Raw genomic sequence first — 17125 nt, 5'->3', positions numbered from 1 at the left:
TGCAAACCACTCTGGAACCAAGATCATAGAAACCTCCACTAGTGGAACAGCCCATTATCGTTTGCATACAACGTCATCTGTTAAACATGGGTCGAGGTAATGTTAAGGTATGGGTCTATGGCTGCTGTTGGAACCGGGTTCCTCGTATTTATTAGAGACGCGACTGCTGATAAAAGCAGCAGGATGAATGCTGAGGCGTATAGAGACTTAAATCTATATGGACGATGCTTCAGGCTGTAGAAAAATAACCCAAGACATACTGCCAACGACCAAACAGAGCTTGAATGGTCAAGTCAGACCTGAAGCCAACAGAGCGTGCACTTCACTTAAAGGGGGTCTATGGGTTCCAGACTTCAAGTATTAAATGAGACGACTTTATTTAATAATGTGTTAATTTGTCCAATTATTTTTGGTACTGTGAAATGTGGGGTGTATGGATGAATTGGGTTGTAATTCCTGTATTGTTGACCAATTTATTGCTGTCAATATCCTCAAATCAAAGCTGAAAGTCTGCACTGAAGGCAACACATGCTGTTTTATTTAAAAATCCATCGTGGTGGTAAACGGAGCCAAGATAACCAAAATGGTGTCACTGCACAAACACTTACAGAGCTGATTGTCGGTATTTTATAGATATTCTCTGGAATTATTATTCTGCCACGTCTTATCCTGGTCTAGCGTTTACAGAAAAATACTATTTTAATTAAAGTATCACCGAGCTTTACCACATGATGCCGTGCTGTACAACAAAAGCAGCTTATGTCACAGTTTCCACTGTCAAAGCTACTTAAGTGACAGCCTTCTCTGACAAGCTTTGTGAAGGGTTTCACTTGACTATCAATTACATACCGCAGACATACAAATGCATTTTGAAGAGCCCACTCACATTTATCACCTGCAAGTGTGGCACGTTACAGAAATCAGCAAAATAGGAGACACATCCAAATACATATTTCCAAGTGAGAATTAATAATGTACAAGATTACGTATAGGTTTGACTGAATTCATATCACAGAAAGGCTGTCTTCAGTTCACATAAGACTACCCAGTGCCTTTTTGACAATCATCCTAGCTCCAACTATCCAAAAAAGAAATTAAATAATGTGTAATTGTGAATAATAACATGTTTCTAAATTGAAAACTATCACTAGTTAGAGCTGAATTGCAGATATCCTTTATATTTGTGTTTTAACTAGTCATTATCATTAATTAGAGGCTATAACTCAAAGCCAAAAGTAACTCAAATCTCCATAATGTGTACAGGTATCTTAAAATGAGCACTCTGACCAGCCAAAATGTAATGTCACATTTATATTTTCACTTTAATTAATCCGAGATATCTGTAAGGTTAATCCGGTCTAAGCCATCATATGATAAACCCTCTTGCCCTCAACACACTGCCCGTCCCCCCCCCAACCCTTCCTACAACTGCTCCTGTCATTTCCATCACGCCCCGGTGGCGTTTTCGTGTCTAGCCGGTGTCCCCTCCCCCCACTCCGGTTTCCTCTTGCGACTTTCAAGCCTGCTCTGCAACATACAATATTATGCATCATGACGCATGCGCGCAGAACACCTCCATGATGCAAATGTCACTGCGCAACCGATTCAAAGCGAGGCCGAGAAACGGTTGAAGCTACGTGCGGGCCTGAAAAAAAAACAGGGCGGATTCCCGTTTATTCATGAAACTACAAGCCATACAGCCCCCCGTGTAGCCTCACAAAAGAGAGAGCAAGAAGCCGCCATTCCCGGTGTTTAACCCTCATCCGTGATCTTCGAGAAAGTTCCCACTGACCGCAACACAGCGGCGGAAAAGATGACGTCAAGTGGCCATTGCCGTTGCTCTCCCGTTCCCCCCTATGTCAGTCCACATTCACACGTTAACGGCCCCCGACAGAGGTTATACCCGCCGCTAGCTGACAGACAGACAACGTGAAAACCGCGGAGGACACTCTCGACACCGGCGGTGCGGGTTTACTCACGGGAGTCGTTAAAAACGAGCGTTAAAACCGTTTGACACATACCCGATCTCAAGTCTATCCAGCAGACGGAGACCTTATAAGCTCGGTGGGGCTCGGGCGGACACGTGATCCCCCCCTCGACCAATGGGAGCGCCGCTTGCATGTTTTGCTGGGGTTTTGTCGGAGAGGACGGACGACGAACGGCTGGGATGTTTTCAAAACCAGCGATGAACGTCACACAGCCGTAGGCTACGGTTAACGTCCAATATTTAGGAAATAACTATTTATATTGCGCAACATTCAACACCTAGCTGAACCTGAATGAGTCGGTGGGAACGCGTAACCCGGTGCAAAGGTAAGCGCAGTTTTTTTTTTGGGGGGGGTTGTTTTCACTCCCCTACGGATCTTAAGCGGTAAAAGGAAAGAAAAAAAAATAACGTTAGCCGTTGGGCTAAGTTGCACAGCGCGCAGGCTAACGTTCGGCTAACGTGAAGTAAACTGCGTGCGAAAATGGAATGTTATGTGTCTGCGTGGGTTCGGTGCGGGTTGTGTGCCACGTGCGTTACACACGTTGACTACTTTTTCTTTTCGTGAGCGATTAAAAAAAAAAACAACAACAACAAAAAAAGAGAGAGAGAGAATTACTCGTTAATCTGCGTGTAACAACTAGCTACGAGAGTACGGCACGGCGAATAGGAAAATGTCGGGGGCGAAAACAGTGAGCTGGGTTAGCTCCAGTCAGCCAGCGCAGCCTGCGAGGGCTGTGTTTAAAATAAAGAATAAAAAAGAAAAGGGTTGGAAACGAGCTTTGCTGGCTATCTAGATGAAACGCTGGGGAGGGGGATCGTTTTGAGGGGCAGCGAAAAGGGGGCTGCAGTGGGCTTTTGTCTCGGGCTGTGCTCTGCTCTCCTCTCGTGTTGGATATTGACATTAAAACACACACACACACGCACAAAAAAGACGTGAACTTGAATGTTCTTTATCTTGGCGACAGAGTTGCACATTACACAACACACGTACATGTGGGACGCATTTCAGGGGGCACACCGAGACCGTGGCTCGGTGTGTTTACCAAACCATAGCCAAGTTGTACATTTTTTTTTTTTTTTTAGCGCTTAACAAACATAGTGTCGTCTTGTGCATTGGAGGCAGAAAGCAGGAGCGACATTACCGTGAGGTGGGTGGTGGTGTCTGCAATGAGCTCGCCACCGTTTATTTACACCCAGCCTCAGCTGTAGGTGTGATAGCTTTACAGTCTGGGGTAGAAGAAAATACAGGAATATCTAACGTTAGTCTTGATTTCGCTAATTCATACAAGGAAGTAGCATAGCTTGAATAACCAGGAGAGCCTCCCAGCCAATGCCTGTGGCATCTTGGGGGTGTGTTGCCTGATACAAAAGCTGCCTGTTTTTTTTTTTTCTAGATGGCTGTCCGTGCAACGACTGCTCTGAACCAGTAAAACGTCAACATTAAATGTAAAATACCTCAAGTTTAAAGAGCTATGTTTTTGAAGACGACACTTAATACGCACTAAAAATGAAGCTTGTGCAATCCCCCATTCACCACAAGCAGTACCAAAAATTGCCAGTATTATTTGTTCATCTCATACATATATACTTGTGTGATGTTAGTATTGTAGGGAAAGACAGATTTTACCATGGAGTTATAATACAGTACATTAATATGAACTAGAGTGGCACAATGTTTTTTTTAAAAAAAAAAATCATATTGCAATTATTATTTTGACATATTGTGATTGCACAATTAATTTCAATTCTTCGTGCAGCCATAATATGAACAAATATAATCATTGGAAGGAAACAGATATTAAATAATTCAAACAGTATTAACACTTTATTCAACTAAGACTCTAAATGTAGCTTTTGTCAGATGTGATATTTATTTCATGTCTTGTCAAAGACGTAGGAAGCCTAATAATCTAAGACCATGCATGTCAAGAAAAGGAAGACGGTATTAATTATTTTCATGGTTTCTGTTCACAAAATAAGTACTTTGTGATTTCAACATTAGAGGGTTTTGTCCTTATGTGCTCACAAGAGAACACGTCAACAATACACAGGAAACCACAACTGCATAAAAAATGTTTCTATTATAACCACAAAAAGATATATCAAGCCATGTTCTTACCAAACCTTTTATTAGAATTTATGTAAAATTAACAATTGATGGGTCACTAAAAGCATTATCAGCCATAGGGGATATTTGAATACAGCAGATCTTCTCGATACCTCCTAAAGAAAATAGCAAAAATTGACCAATTGGTCGTCCAGGCCAACCAGTATTTGGTAATTTGCGGTTAAATTCACGCCGTGCGCTGTGTGGCGGTTGGACTTGGCTGTGGTTGTCAAACAGAATACCATGGAAGACGGGGGGTTTTGTTGGTTCTCATTTCAGCTAAAACTAAAAACTATACGTAGTCATTTGATTCATTATCACACCTCAAACTAGAGAAGAGGAACCCATTGATAATATTGTGGTAATGTATTTAGTTTAATGACTACTGCATACTTTCAGTTGGCCAAGACACACTTACTACCTGTAAAATTGAGTCCCTCGTAACCTGGAAATGCACAGGTGCTGTAATTACAAGAGGATATTTTTAATTTAAAGGTCCAGTGTGTGACATTTAGGAGGATATATTGGCAGAAATGGAATATAATATGCGCAGCTGCATTTTCATTAGTGTAAAATCACCTGAAAATTAGAGATGCACAGATATTTCGGACAAACATTGGTAGCGCTATTGGCAAACAAGATGGAGTTAACTGATATCAGTGACTGATGTTGTGTTGCATCAATTTACAATTACTTCCAACTCGGATGTTGTAGAAATAATCACCTCCGTTTTCCAGCACTGGTGCGTATTGCTAACACATAGCTACGTGCTCTATGCAGCTGTTGAGAAAAGAAGAAGACAAAGTTGTAACGAGGCAGAGGAGCTCACCTTTGACGATTTCTGTGTTTACCTGGCACACAAAGGCGAATAAATAACAACAAAAAACATCGGTTTCCGCATATGCCAAGTAGTTATTTTAAACATTGGTATTAGCCAAGAATTACATCCCTACTGAAAATAGGTATTATATTTACAGACACTGCTGGTCGCCTTCTACGGAGGCTGCCCTGTTGCCATATTTCTCTTCAACGGACAAATCAAACACCGGCTGTAGATCGGGCTGTTTGTGTATTTTTGCGTGTATCTCCTTTGCGTTTACAATCGGCAACTACTCCGCTAGATGTGACTAAATCCCACACACTGATCCTTTAATGTAATTGTTATTTAATCCATTATTCACTGGCAACATTTGATGTTTTAGTCCCTTTTTTATTTTTTATACAGGCACTGCAACAACAAACACAAATGTTGCAAGTCATAGCCCTGGCAAAATAATTCTTATTATTCTCATATTATCATAAAAAGCGTTAGTAAGCGTCACTTCTAGTTTGTAGTTAATTGTATGTGGTGGGATTAGTAAGATGTTCCAGTCTAATCATATTCACCCACTTTGCCAAACACATTTTTACAGGTTTCCCTTTTATTGTCCATGACTTTGTGCTAATATCTCAATACTCAACCGCAGGTCTAAAACAAAAAGGACATGAGAATGGTAAACATCCTGCAAGTGTACGTGGCAACTGAGGATGTATCAGATGGTGCTTTGATTGAGAATGAAAAAGTGTAAGATTTGGGTTAGACATCACCATACAGCTTCTTGCAATGCGTTATGTTTACTCTGGCATCAGTCCCGCAGTACCTTTTTTTTTTTTTTTTTTTTTTTTTTTTGTTGCGTCATTGAGGCTGAGGTGTATCCTTTTTTTTATTTTCTGCAGTCCCTCTGAAATGTTAGTCTTTCTGACAGCTCAATCATCTGCCAGCTTAGAGGGGTTTGACATTAAAATGACAGCACTCTTCAGACAAATAGCGTGGCATTTCTACGTGATCTTGCATCTTTTTAAGGGCATGTTTCACTCTTTACTCAAACCAATATTGTGATATGCTCACACCCTGATGTTTTGTGTTGTCTTTTCTTTCATAGTTCTTAGGAAAACATTTACTGCACGTTAAACAAATGATGATATCATACTGTCACACCACAACAGAAAACGTACAGTCCTGTTGTTGTTAGACCGCTTTTATCCAACTGTGTGACGTAACTGATGAACCTAAAAAAACGGTGAACCACAGCAGCACGACCAGTTCTTGATTCTTTAATGGCACACACCACAAAACACACATTGCTGCTCCAGATGAGGAACATATTTATCACGTTTGCACTCTGTATTTGACATATTCTGGTTGCTGTACCTTTTTACTTCTTCCGCAGGCATCAAAGTTGCACGTCAGATGACATGATGCTATGCGGTTCAGCGTGTTGAACCAATACCTCTCTGGTCTCGTAATAAATGCTACCTGTGTCAATGTACAGGATTGCATTGCATTGACAGTGTAGGTGTGGTTAAACATATTGCTTGGCTCGCACTTGAAATTGATCATTTGGAGCGTGCAGCTTACCTAGAGCCAGATGGAGGCTGTGCCCAAAACATTGAAGCCTTGTCCAGTTAATTTGGATGGCTGCCACTGTCGGGCATTACAAACACCCATTTTTTTTTACCAACAGGTAAGGGCCTTTGTGTGGCAGTGATGTTCTGCTGTTTTAATGGCCTTGATAGCTTTATCATATTGTATTTTAAAGAGATATTACAGCATGCAGTGCCATGTGGTGCTGCAACTACTAAAACATTGCTTTTCAAAGTATGTGCCATTGACTGTCATGGCCAACTGACTAATGCCACTATTAAATCTCGATACACACCACTTATGTAGGGTACATTTAACAACATGGCCAAATATTGGTTGACCTTGAGTGATGAACGCAGCATGACCTTTTATTCTGTGAGAGTGCAGTATTTTTGACTCGTGTTGGTTGTGTTAATTTGGTCTTTCTCAGAATTTCTAGCACATTTCCCTTGACTGACTCATTTTCCCTTTTCTTTCACCACTACCCATCCTTCTTTCTCTCAGAGGTTAGATTGTTTTTTTATTGCTTACTCACGGTGCCTTTGCAGTTTTTCCACATGGTGTAACTTGGAGAGAAATTGGGAGTATTTGATTTTGAGGGAGGGTCTTCCAATAAACACAAGATTATAATATATATTTAAAGTTAACCAGCTGCTCAACCGTGATACGTTCTACTCAAAAATCGAGTTGGCCACTGGGTCAGGGTCTAACTATTCACGTTTCTTTGTGTTATGATATAGTGTGACATTGTATAATCTACGGCGCATCACAAAAATGTATGTTATTCGTTTGAAAGTAAAATCAGTCAATTCAAAGTCATATTCATTTGCCAAGTAAAAATTATTTTCAGGTAACAGCTTCTCAGACATTGAGATATCTGATTTTCTACACGAGTAGTTTAGGTTTTTTTTTTTGCTTTTTTAAATTGTGGTCTTGACATAATACAATTATTTTGTGTAGTAGTAGAATTATTAGCCTAATCAATTAATCAAAACTGGATGAATGAAATAATGTATATACTGATGTAACATTGTTTGTTTGTTGCGGTCCGGCTGTGCTGGTAGTCTGAAGAACTTTGGGACTTCAAGCCAGGGAGTAGATTTGGTCCATGTGAAATATTATTTTGCTCCGTCTATCTTGGCAACACTCAGTGCCAACATTCATCCTCTGATCTCACCCGGATGCATTGAGTGACAGGTCTGGATGCACAAAAATCAGATTTTCCTCTTAATTTCTGCCAGATCGGGAAAATCAGATGAGGGGCGGGTCTGCAATCGCATCAGTTTTACACGCACAGTCCAGGCGAATGTTTGTACAAGTCACTGAGAGGGTGTGTGTGTGTGTGTGTGTGTGTGTGTGTGTGTGTGTGTGTGTGTGTGTGTGTGTGTGTGTGTGTGTGGAAAAAAGCAATGCAGACGCACGTCAAGAAATACGACCTTAGGAGGCACAAAGTTTGTCTTGATCTACCATTAACACAGTCTTTACAACCTAATGCGTCAGTTCAGTGTGACTGGACATCTGCTAAATCATGTTTGAACCTTTTTCAAGATGTCCTCGCTTGTTTATCATCGACATGTACATTACACCGACTGTATGTGTAACTGGGAAACCATACCATGGCTACCATGGCCTTTCCAGACAGACTTTAAGCCTCTTAGAGAATAGGGTATTGACCAAGGTGCTTTAAAGCAGGAACAATTATGTAAGCACATACAGTATTCCCTAGTGTGCTGCTTATTAATCGGGACGGGTTGGTTTTTCATCGCAGTGGTTTGTTTTTTTTAGTTATCAGGATGGATGGATTATATGTAACTTATAATTTATAATTAGCATTTTTATTAAGCATAACAGGTTTCAACACCTTTTTTATAATTTGTTGCATATCATAACAGACTGTATGTCAATTTAAAAAGCTTTGTCCAGTTTGTTGATGGTATATTACATAATCTAAGGAAAGCATTATAATAAAGTGCCTTGCTAAGAAAGTTACCTTCACAACGAGGTAGATGTGGTGGGGTACAAATGCAGGTTAGTTTAATGAAAAATAAGGTGCAATTTATAGAATAAATAGAATAGATTAAAATAAAAGGGTTGAAAAACCGTACAAACTGCTGAAGTGTTTCTGGGTCCTCGCCTTCACTGATTACTGTACGAAAACACATCTTTATTATTATTTATTAACTTAATTCGCTGATTTTGGTAAAAAAAAAAAAAAAACTGGATCATATTTCATGGTGAACATATTTTCTGGCTTTCCCGCTGATGTCCTCCTGCTTCCCTGCCTCTACTCTCTGGGATTTATAGAGTTTCCTCATGGATAGACAGTACATGTAGCTAATTAACCACTAACTGTAGCTGCCATTAACTAGTAAGTTAAGTTAGTCGTGTAGCTAACTGTCCCATCAGCTTCCAGGCTTTAATGAAGATTGTTTTAGCTTTATTAAACCTCCTCCTCCCAGCTCCTGTGCTAGCTGAGAGTCAGTGTTCACAGCACAGGATTCAGACAGTGAGTTTTGTGTTTATTCCAAACACAAGAATCCATTTTGCCTGTTGTTTTCTTCTTCTTGCTTTGCACTTCAGTATGATCGTTGGCGGTCCTTTAATGTTGCCCAGGATGCACTCACTGCTAAAAGAATGTGACCATATGTGGCCCAGACCTCCTCTGAATGTGGTCTTAGTGATCTGAGGTTCTTGGAGGATTCACACCTGCACTTACAGCTGTCCAGTTGTGATCAGATCACCCAAGACGCGTGTTAAAACCAGGTGTAAACAGCGGCCACTGACTTCTAATCGTGGTGTCCTTTGTGCTGAAGGCCTTTCTTCATGAGAGGGTTAGCCTAGCCTAGGAGATGTTTGGACTGTTTGCCTACTAGATCTAGATCCCTTTGCCATCTTGCAGCATTTCTTCAGCAACACTCACATTATGAATTCTGGCTGTAATGAAGCTTTGACGGTTTTGACCTTTTGACAAAATTCTTTAGTGTACTCGAGTTTAGTCTGGTTCCTCTTTTTATTGTTTTGAGTGATCACACCAGAGCAGTATCTTCAGGGAAACCCCCCAAAACGGTTTTTGTTTTACTCTTCCGTCTCAAAGTGAAGACCAGTGTCTCTTCAGTATTAATAAATTACTGTCATTGATTATTGTGGTCCGTGTTGCTAATTTTTCAGGTGTGTAGGAAATCCCTCTAGCTTGGTCTTAGGTAGGTAGAGCAACTCTTTGGAAAGGTTGTAACAAATGGAAAGAATCCCAAAGGCAGAAATGATCTGTTTCCTCTATTAGGTTCAAAATTCTGCTTAGTATCACTTTCACTTCAAGCTGTAGATCACATTTATTGGGTTTCAGTTCAAACAAGACTGTGAAAGCACCAGTACCGTTTATGATATGAAGTACCTCTAGCCTGAGCCTGGGTGCCGACGGCTCCATCAGCCGAGCGTCTGCGTCTTCGAGAGGCCCTGCAAGTGTGCGCTTTGTGCGTGTGTGTGTGTATCTTTGTGTGAAAAGGGTGGAGCCTCCTGATTACACAACATGTGCTAGCCTTTGCCAGGAGCTGAATGTGTGGAGAGCGTTGTTTTTGTTTGGTACGTTGGGTGCAGTATCTCGGTGTGTAACGGCTGCTGTTGCCTTGATAGATCCACCATGTGCTTCTGAGAGACTGACGATTCGAGAGCCCTGTGACCTTCCTGCAGGAGAATACAGCATGACAACGCAGAAAGAAAGGAGGAAGGAACAGCTTGGGTTGTAATGTTACAATGTTCTAGGTTTTTGATTATTAATGAGCCCTTAAAGTTTCCTTTTTTATGAATGAGTAGTGAGGGAAATAAGAGTCTGCGTTCAGGGGGGGAAAAGACAATTTGACCAAGGGGGTGTGTGGTTTGCATTCTTCATTGCTTGGCTGCTTCCACTTAACTGATGCCTAAGAAAGCAGTCATATCCTGTTTACGCTGGCTCTAACAGTGACCATGCTTTCTGAAGGGACACGGACCCTCCTGCTGTAAAATAGGTTAATGAGTATTTCATTCACGGGACAATTTTTTTTGGATTGGTTTCACCTCCTTTTAATGTGTTGAATTAAACATAGTACTTCTCTGAAGAATAAGATAGTTTAACCCTATATCGTTGGTATGGTTCACTGTTCATGCTCATTCAATAATACAGCTATGCTATACAGTTAAGAGGACTGCAAATATATTTACAGTAAGACTGACAGTTGCATGTTTGGTTCAAATTTGCACTATGTGATGACTAATGTTGAGTAAAATGAAAGCAGAACTCAACACGGAAACACAGTGTTTCCTCTCTGTTGATTTTGGAGCGGCGGCCCGCCTCTGTTAAATTTCTGCCACCACGGTATCAGAAATGGGGCAGACGCACAATGTAGTCACGGTTGCCTTTTAAATGATCCTGCCGACATAATGCACCCCCGTTGGCTGCCGCTCACATTGCAATTTAACAAGTAAAACTATTCAGAGGTTATTGGGGCTGTCCAGTTTAACTCCACATACTGTTGTGTTGATGTAGCTTATTGTCAAAACGTTCGCTTTCTTCCAAGTCGACTATTAAACTAACAGCTCCACCAAAAACGTCACCGCTGTGGGTCCGTTTTAATTGGACAACGTTCAACTTTTCAGTTCTCAGCTCAACGTCCTGATATCAAACATCTGGAAACATTAGAACGGTAAATATATTTGTTTGTGTTGCAGTGAAGTGTCACTTCTGTTTCATACGTAAAACGTTTGCCGAAACCTAGAGGAAACACTGGAAACAGCATTTTAAACGGTCTCTAAAAAGGTTCAGAGAGAAAGGAGTTTAAATGACTCGGTATCCGTGATATTGTTGATAGATCTCAGCTACCTTTTTAAAGATTATTATTTAACAACAGTAGATAAACTGTAAAAGAGCAGCAGTTGGAAAAGATGACAACACCTCAGTTGATATTTGTATAAGATTAATATCAACGAGGTGGTCAGATCATTTAGCATCATTAAGGGATTCATGGATTGGATCAGCAAAACCATTTTTTTTATTAAATAGTATAATAATACTTTATAGTCTCACTCAAGGTCCCCCGATTGTTCACACGTCAGGAATAAAAGCCTATCTACACCGAAAGCTGCTGTGTCATAGACGAGCAGAGGCAGGAGCTGCTCCTGTGTGTCGAGGGGAAGGCAGCAGATACTTCCGAAGTTGCAAAAAAAACCATCACAATCTTATGATCTATTTATACAACGCCCAGTTTCCCAGTTACACCACTGCAAATACTGAGTCACGGTGGGTCTCATTTTAAAAACACAGCACGTATCTGTCTTGTTGATCTTTCAGTGCAACGCCGCATTAAGATTTAAGGAATTATTACTCTTAAAAAGTAACTGCAGCAGTAAAAGTATATTTAAATTTGGTCCAGGGTTCACATGCGTACCAAACCATTTGTGGCAGCCCTACAGACAACGGATGAACTATGATCCATTGCGCCGCTAGCATCATTGAGTGTTGCCTCAGCCAATGTAGTTGCTGTGTAACGTTGGAGTAATTGTATCCTAACTGGTCTAATGTTTCTCATTTCCAGATAAGACCGTACCTCTTTTTTGTTGCCCTCCTGACAAAAATGCATAGAAAAATATCCAACTTCAGAGCGGCCTTAAGTCAGAACACAGTTTATGTTTAAAAGTCTTGTGGCTGAAGCTACTTAATGGTATAATCGTCCATATTGGCTATATATTTAGCCCGGGGTTGGTATACTGGAATAGATTAGATGTGCCAACATCTGCCACCTCAGCAACACCCACAATTTCAGATAAATGAATGTTGTGTGTCTGTGTGTACGTAATCTGAGATCACAATGTAGGAGGTTTCTTTTGTGTCTATCTAACAGTGTTTGATTGTGTCTCCAAACAGCCTTTGAGTGTGAAAATGTGAGGTAGTCAGACCAGCTGTCCATATTCTATAGCCGTTCTATAGCCGTTCAATAGCCGTTCAATAGCTGTTCAATAGCTGTTGAAATGAATTACGGTCAAGGTCTCGTGTTGTAAAAGCAGGTATGGATACAGCAGTTGCGTGTTTAAATGTGCTGCTTTTTATACAGAAGCTCCTTGAGTCCCACACAGCCTCAGGTTTTAAAAGGAATACTTGAAAATCCAAATCAATAGAGATATTGATATGAATATATACTGTTATGTATACTGTATGTTGTGATACAGTGCTGACTATAGAAATACACTCAGGCTGACAATGATTGCTGCGAATGAGTTGTTACCTCTGATCAAAGGTAGTGGTTTTTTTTTCTACTTTTTTTTTCCTGTGCATCAAAACTGCTGTCGAGACACATTTAGAAGTGCAGTCAATATTATTGATTAGTTAATTGATAGACAATTATTCAGACACATTGTGATAAAACTAATTGTGATAGGCATTTTTCAAATTGATCAGTTCATCAAGAAAACAATTTTGCACATAAATTATTAACTAAAATGTATTAAATCACAATAAATTATCTTGAGCTCAAATGATTTCTTGATTAAAGATTAGCTGATTCACCGTTATTGTGTATTTTATTAGCTTTAAAATCCCTTCCCTACAGTACTAGTGAGCATACACTAATGTTTTTGCTCAGTGTACCACAATAAGCACAGGGAAAAGTTCAACTCGTGTAGACTTTTATCGTGCACAATAAAGTCGTAGTAGTTAACCTGTTTTTATCTCCACCATCTTAAAAGCTCAATAGTGATTACACTGAAATGAAACTGATACTAATCTTCATGCTGCTCGACTTTTGATCAAAGACGTTGTTTGCTCAGTAGTCTGTGTATTCCTTCCAGTCTGAAGCCGGAGATGCTGTGTCAAGGTTTACTCACTCACAGAGGCTTACTCTGGCACTGCAAAGCTGTGGTTTTGGCACAGCCCGGGCGAGCCATGTGTTGGGCCTGTGATCGGATCGACATCTCATCAAGCCTAATAGGATGTGGCAGGTGTAGATGGAGTCATGTCTTGAATGTCATAATGAAAACTGACACAGCGTTTCCCTCGTGGTTTATTTGTCGTACCGAGGGCCTGTTAGTTGCTCATATGGAACTTCCTTGATGATTCCTTGTGGTTGTGACACCTTGTTAGTGATGTATTTTGCTTTATATTAATGCAAGTGGCTTCAGGGACGAAGATAACAAAGCAATTTCCTTAATTCAGTAGGTGCAAAAGATAGGAATTTAGCTGTTTTGAGTTCAGTACACCGTGTTTGCCGCTCGTGTTCTTGTGAGCGCGAGTTGAAAAGTGACCAGTCTCTTAAAGAATTAAATTAAATTGTTTACCTTCAGCGTAGATTTCTGGAGTTTAAAATGGGTTTTCAATGTCTGTTTGTACTGTTGATATTTAAGTGTTGAACAGCAACAGTTTCCCAGTGTTTGGTTCAGTCATGTGAGCTGTGCTGGAAATAAGAACAAGACCCACGCCTAGGTCCTAACCTTTGCTCTAATCCCTCCCTCCCCCCATTCCCTCTCCCCTCCTTTTTTAACCCATAATCAGCAGTAAAGGCTTCATTGTTCTTGTGCGTTTCTTGGGTATCTGATCATTAACCTACATTCAGAGCGGTGGCGGTAGGCTTCTTAAGGCTCTCTCGGCCCAACTTAATGGGCGTGTTTCAGTGGGCTGAGCCTTATTCTCCTGCCAGTAAAGTTAACCCTATTCACGCCTCTCGCATACAAACATTAGGCTATTTTATGAGGCTTTTGATTTGTGTGCGAGCCATGCCCTGAGCCTCTCCCTTGTAAATTTTTAGGGCTATTCCTGTTTTTTTATGGAAGCTTTTAAGTGATGGATAAGGCTGTGAAACAGTCCAGCACTCAATATTACATAAGAATACACATTTAGGACACATAAAGTACATTATGTCTGGGTCTTACAACAGCTTAATGCTTGGATTATGAATTAAGCCAGAAAATTTGGTGTCCTGAAATTATCTTTTTTGCCAAACTAACACGATTAACCATTTGGTCCACTGCTTATTCGTACTTTTACTCACCTCTGCTGGCAGTGGCAACCCGTGCTTGTCCCAAGTTGAGCTCACCCCCCCCCTTCCCAGGGAACATGACTGGCTCATTTATGCAACCGAACAACTACTGGAACGAAGGCCAGACACCCTGGTTGGAGGAGGCGTGTTTTGTCTGTCTGGGGTTAGGGTACAGAGAGGTGAACAGACGCCTTGAGGCATCCAGTGTCACTTGCTGTTTGTTTGTCCATGTCGAAATATGCCTTCAGTTCAGACGACCCAGTGACGGGAGGAGAGCTGCACTTATGTTGTGTATGAAATGTTATGCTTTTGATTTTCGAAGGACTGTTAGTGGTAGAGAGTTAATGTTGAAGGAATGCTTGAATGTGGCTAAATGACACAAATAGATGCTTGTGTGGGGTTATTTTATTGAATATTTGAAAGTAATTTGTGATTATTATTATTTTATTCTGGTATTCTGGCCACAACAGTTCCTGGTTTATATTACTGCAGGGTTATTGCTTGCTGGACATACTATTATCTTCATCAGTAATTACTCCAGTATTTCTTTATTCAGTTTAGTTATCACATCTTTAATTTTATGTTTTAAAACTGCTTACTTAATCTAAAAGCCACAGTTTTCAATCATGAAGACATTAAAAATAAACTCTGCCAGCAGATATTTGGTATTCCTACTTGATAAATTGAATGAATAATTCATCATTTAAAAATGTAGATTAATAAATTGAATGAACAATTCCATTTTAAAGATGAATTAATCAATTTTACATAATTTTAACTCTAATTTGGATTACTAACATGTCGAAGAATAGGATTTTCTTTTTGTTTTCTCAACAGGAAAATAATTGAACTGGACATTTCTGGGGCACATAACATATTTGACATAGATAGGTTGAGGTAATTGTATATTTCAGGCACATAAATTGGTCAGTGATATAACAATGAATGCTGTTAGTCTGCGTGTGTGATCTTGTTGAAGATGGCTGGCTCTTTGCTGGGTATTGTTGCCTTTTCTACCCCTCTCCTGTAGTCTCAGTAATCGGGCCTTTTCGCCTCGCTTTGTCCTGCTACTCATTAGAGAGTCAGAGGAGGAGGAGGAGGAGGAGACGAAGGCTGGGAGTGGATGCGCAGCTGAGAAAGACCTCCCCCATCATTTAGCCTGACGGCATACAGGACCACAACCACGTGACCGGCTGTTTACTGTTGCAGCAAGCGTAGTGCGTCTCCTCCTATTGTATGAAAATTATAAAATAAAAAGACTTATCTTTAATGTAGATTTAAAATATTCCTGCTAATAATCCACTTGGTTTTATTTCTGCTCTGTATATAACGTTTTGAACATGGCGATCTACATTCGCAGCTTGTTTTCCAGCGGGTTCCTTTGTGTGCGTAGTCCTAAGTGCAGCCACATGGGAGACCAGGGGGAATCACATGTATTTTCCACATGGTGTGTGTGTGAGCGCTCACAGCAGGCAGTACTCTGGAAGCTGTAGTGGAGTAATGCTGGTGGTGGTGGTGGTGGTGGCATACTCCGCGCTCTGTGTGTCAGGCTCAGTGCTATTCTTAGCCCTCTTCCCTCCCTGTCCCATCCTGCAGTCTGTGGATCAGGTTACTGTACTGTGTGTGCTCTTCATCTATCTCAGCTACACCACCACAACCCCCCCAGCACACATCTCCACACCAACTCCCACCCCGCCCGTCCTCCTCAAACCCCCAAACCGCTGCACTCACGCAAGGACATGCACTGAAGCAGCCGCTCTGCTGTCAGGGCCAACATGCTCCAGCACTACAGGGAAATGGTTGTTATTGTTGTTAGTCAGGAACCATCGCAGTTAAAGTGCAGGAGGTTATAAATAAATACAGAGACATCTGCTTCTCAGAAGGACCAGCGGTGCAGCCAACACACTTAACTTGGGATTTCATTGACTTAGTTCAGTCAGTGCAGGTGGATATTTCATTTGTGGTTTGTCATATCGAGGCTTAATGAGGATAATTCAGAAAGGGTTACATTTATAATTCACATAATCTGAAGAGTAAGTTGACCTCCGGCCTTATTGGCCACCGTGTTTTGGTGCTGGTCTAAAAACCGAGCAGAGAAGGCGATATATTTTTGGCTGCTACGTAACATTGACACAGTGGCATGTTATTACTGCCTACGTGTCCAATGTTAACTTCAGTTCAGCAAATAAGACATAACATAACGTGGAGCTCGATGGTGATTGTGCACTAATGTTTCCTATCTGTGCCTGAGGGCTGTTTGGAGTTCACTCAGAGACGTTACACTCCTAAAGCCTTTCTTTTGTTATGTCAGTTATAATCGACCAGCGATTATTCTCGTTACTCCTTGATTAGCTTCCAAACGGGCCTTTCTTACATCCTGCCGGCTGGAAAGAACACAGCTGAATCTCCTAACATTAATTAATTCACCTGTGGAGATATCAGGGACTTTAAGCAACAACAGCTGAGCATCAGATCCCCTCCCTCCCTCCCCACCGCCACCCCCACTGAATTCCCCTACAGAAGAGCCCTGGAGCTCTTCTACTAAAGGCCCAGAAAAATAAAATGCTCACAGGCAGGATGTAGCCTGTCACTGAGTTTTAGCTCGAGAAAATGTTTGTAATGTTTGACAC

General features: G+C 40.9%; 1 protein-coding gene across 6 annotated transcripts in view; it reads left to right on the top strand.

Annotated features, from left to right (window-relative positions):
• The first annotated feature begins 1569 nt into the window (after window positions 1–1569).
• Window positions 1570–17125, top strand: part of ankrd12 (ankyrin repeat domain 12) — a 36405-nt gene continuing 20849 nt past the window's right edge. For 5 of the 6 annotated variants that reach the window (XM_051412676.1, XM_051412685.1, XM_051412668.1 and 2 more), the window contains exon 1: window positions 1570–2313. The gene's annotated coding sequence lies outside the window, so the exon portion shown is untranslated. Of the gene's footprint in view, window positions 2314–10128; window positions 10235–17125 lie in introns of all 6 variants that reach the window. The other variant, XM_051412651.1, reaches the window with a different exon arrangement.

This window comes from Dicentrarchus labrax, unplaced genomic scaffold, assembly GCF_905237075.1.
Source record: "Dicentrarchus labrax unplaced genomic scaffold, dlabrax2021, whole genome shotgun sequence".
Classification (NCBI taxonomy): Eukaryota; Metazoa; Chordata; class Actinopteri; family Moronidae; genus Dicentrarchus; species Dicentrarchus labrax.
Note: the sequence above shows the minus strand (reverse complement) of the source record. Positions and strands in the feature narration are given on the sequence as shown.